This window comes from Dendrobium catenatum, unplaced genomic scaffold, assembly GCF_001605985.2.
Source record: "Dendrobium catenatum unplaced genomic scaffold, ASM160598v2 fragScaff_scaffold_1220, whole genome shotgun sequence".
NCBI lineage: Eukaryota > Viridiplantae > Streptophyta > Magnoliopsida > Asparagales > Orchidaceae > Dendrobium > Dendrobium catenatum.
The window spans coordinates 5,907,077-5,910,343 of NW_021319682.1; positions in this window are offsets into that span (position 1 = coordinate 5,907,077).

Below are 3,267 nucleotides of genomic sequence, written 5' to 3' on the forward strand. Positions count from 1 at the left end.
CGGGTGCATCGGTCAACATAATGAACTTAAAGACCCTTGCATACCTTAGATTTTATACTAGCAAGCTCTCAACCGACAGGTTGGTGCTTCGTGGGTTCAATGAAAAGGGACAGAGGGCTTTAGGTTCAATCACCTTGCTCATACAAATATGAGATTTGAAAACTGAAGCTAAGTTTCATATAATTGATTCGGCGACGTCCTTTAATGCTCTTTTAGGTAGACCTTGGATTCTTGAATATAGAATGGTTCCATCTGCCCTTCACAAATGCATCAAGTACCAACGAGATGGCATTGAACATGTGATCAAGGGTTATCTTCAACCATTTTCTATTTAAGAAATTGGGATCTACGAAGATGCTACATATTTTATTCCAAAAGGGTCCTCGTCCCGCTCTAAGCTAGAGATCAAAATTGAGGAGAAGTTTGTTGGACAAAAGTCCAATGAAAAAGAAAAAGAAAAAGAAAAAGAAAAAGAAAAAGGAAAATTTATTGATCAAGAAATGATACAATTAAGTAGTGAAGACGACTCCGACATCGTTGTCCTTAGGCCTCCAAATGCATTACGTCAAAGAGGCGGGAGGATGGCCTTAAGGGCACGAGGCCGAGGCCGTGCTTCATTAGAGAGGAGAACAACATCTATTTATATTGATTTGGAATAAGATTCCGATATTGAGTCCAAGGACCAAGGTGCTACCTTCTCCCTCAATTACAAAAATGTAAATACTTCTCCAAAGTTTGATCTCACTTTAGAATAGGACAGTGACATTGAGGAAGAAATTTTAAAAGTAAAAAGTGACGAGCCTGAATTAACAATGTACGAAAAGCTCAGCAGAAGGATTGAGGCCCTTTCTCTGACCCCACTGTCAGCTGGCAGGATTGCAGGGTTAGAAGTCAAAGTGGCCCCCAACTTGAATGGCGAAGTAAAGAAAGTCCAGAAATTCTTTCCTGGCTCCTCCTCCGCAAGGGATGAAAGTTATGTAACCCTTGAGGAGGCAGATTTTAATGAATTAATGGAATTACCTTTCGACTACTTCCCTGTTTGTGTGAAAAATACTTTCTCTAAAGGTTCTGTACCATACCGATGGACTAAGGATCAGGCTAGATACCACGAAAATATTTGGAAAACAAAAATTAAGGATAATCCTACAAGTGGTATCGGCTTTGGGACTGTTAGTTCATTCGATGATGATGAGTTTTGCCTGATGATAACTTACCATCTTGAAACGCCAAATGTCCCTACAGATCCCTTCTGTCCTCTTGATGGGCTCTGTTTGGAGACTTTAGATGATCCCGATGACCTTCAAGTTTGGGATGCACCCCCTGAATTAGAAGAAGAAATCAAATCAACAGTCGATGAATTAAAAGAAATTAACCTGGGAACCGATGATGATCCAACTTTTGTCTGACTTTAGGGAATGCTTTACCTGGACATACGACGAAATGCCAGGTTTACCTGCTGAGCTAGCAGTTCATAAACTTGGAGTTCGGCCTGATGCCATTCCTGTCAAACAAGCTCCTCAATGCATGTACTTAGAAATCGAACAACAAGTCATTTCTGAAGTTAAGAAATTGGCCAAAGCTGGGTTTATTCGGGAGGAACAATACCCTTCTTGGGTAGCCAGCGTTGTGCCAGTCCGAAAGAAGAATGGTTAAATTCGGATTTGTGTCGATTATAGGGATCTGAATAAGGTATAACCTAAAGACGAGTTCCCCTTACGATACCAGAACTCATGGTAGACATTGCCTCCTCACATGCCATTTCTCATTCATGGATGGCTCATCGGGTTATAATCAAATCAAGATGGCCCCAGAAGATGAAAGAAATATGGCGTTCAGAACCTTTATTGGAATCTTTTGTTATAAGGTGATGCCATTTGGCTTGAAGAATGCCGGAGCAACCTACCAACGGGCCAGGACCCGTATCTTTGACGACTTAATTCACAATCAAGTTGAGTTCTATATTGATGATTTAGTTGTCAAGAGCAAGGTCAAAGAGGCTCACCTGTATGACTTAAGAGTTATTTTTGAGCGGTTGCGCCGCTATGATTTGAAAATCAATCCCCTAAAGTGTGCCTTTGGCGTCACCTCAGGGAAGTTCTTAGGATTCGTAGTGAGGCACCGCGGAATCGAGATTGACCCTGCTAAAATTGAAGCCATCTTGAATATGCCATCTCCTAAGAGCCTCACCCAGTTAAGGTCTCTACAAGGTAGATTGGCGTATATAAGGAGGTTTATTTCTAATCTTTCCGGGAGATGTCAACCCTTCTCTATCCTTACAAAGAAAGACCCTAAGTTCGTATGGGACGAGAAGTGCCAAAATGCTTTCAATAACATTAAACAATATCTTTCTAATCTGCCAGTTTTGGCACCTCCAATTCCAGGAAAGCCGTTAATCCTCTACACTGCAGCCTTAGATGAGTCTTTAGGCGCCCTGTTGGCTCAAGTCAACGACGAAGGGAAAGAGAATGCTCTCTATTACCTTAGTCGAAGACTTCTTCCTACTGAAATCTGGTACCCGTCAATTGAGAAGCATTGTCTTTCTTTGCTTTTTGCAGCTCAGAAACTCAGGCATTACATGCTCTCCCACTTAACCAGTTTGTTTTCAAGAGTTAATCCTTTGCAATATCTTATGACCCGACCTACGTTGTCAGGACGTTTAGCCCGTTGGTCTATGATATTACTGCAATTTGAGATTACTTTCACTCCTCGTCGTGCTGTGAAAAGACAAGTCGTTGCCGATTTTCTGGCAGCACACCCGCTGCGGGCAGATTATCCACTGAACGATGATCTACCCGATGAACAAATCATGAGTATGAGGGAGTCTGGCGAGGCCATCTGGGAGTTGTATTTTGATGGAGCAGCATCCTCTCGTAGGAATGCGACCTAACAATCTGCAATTCCCGGAAAGGCTGGAGTCGGTTTAATTTTCATAACGCTGGAAAAAGGAATGATGCATTTTTCCTACCATTTATCGGAGCCTTGCACAAATAACGAAGCTTAATACGAAGCCCTGATAACCGGTTTGGAACTTGCAAATCTAATGGAAATTAAAGAGATTAAGATCTTTGGAGATTCCTAGCTGGTTATTAACCAAGTGGTCGGAACTTATAAAGTCTTGAATCTTAATCTCCTAAGATATCATCAGTACACACATCACTTGTTGGAACAAATTCCTACTGCTACTTTGTATAGAGTTCCCTGTAGAAGCAATTCCGCGGCAGATGCCTTAGCAAAAATCGCAAAGGAATTTGCATGTCCTGAGGAGGA